General features: G+C 45.6%; 1 non-coding gene across 1 annotated transcript; it reads right to left on the minus strand.

Moving 5' to 3' along the window:
• Nucleotides 1–290: 290 nt before the first annotated feature.
• Nucleotides 291–397, minus strand: LOC145151678 (small nucleolar RNA R71). Its single transcript, XR_013732239.1, has one exon. It is a non-coding gene; the product is annotated as a small nucleolar RNA R71 (small nucleolar RNA).

The following is a 397-nucleotide window of genomic DNA, read 5'->3' on the forward strand; positions in this document are numbered from 1 at the left end:
CTGCTACTTTTGAGCTCAAGGGTCACATCCTGGCTCTACTTAAGGAGATCCCCTTCACAGGCAAAGACCACGAAGACTCTTATAAACACTTGGACGAAGTCAATGATGTAGCTGATTATTTCAATGTTCCAAATGTGCCTCGGGAAACTCAGCTACTTCGCATGCTTCCGGTCACTTTGAAGGGTGCTGCCAAGGATTGGCTCAAGTCATTGCCCCCAGGATCTATCACTACATGGGCCTAAATGAAAGAAGAGTTCATTAATCAATTCTGCCCGCCATCCAAGATATCCAAGCTAAAGAAAGCCATAGCCAACTTTGAACAACAAGCTGGAGAATCACTATATGAAGCGTGGGAGAGGTACAAGAGCTTGCTAAGGAATTGCCCACATCATGACCT

This window comes from Lactuca virosa, chromosome 1 (genome assembly GCF_052849685.1).
Source record: "Lactuca virosa cultivar CGN04683 chromosome 1, Lactuca_virosa_CGN04683_v6, whole genome shotgun sequence".
Lineage (NCBI taxonomy): Eukaryota > Viridiplantae > Streptophyta > Magnoliopsida > Asterales > Asteraceae > Lactuca > Lactuca virosa.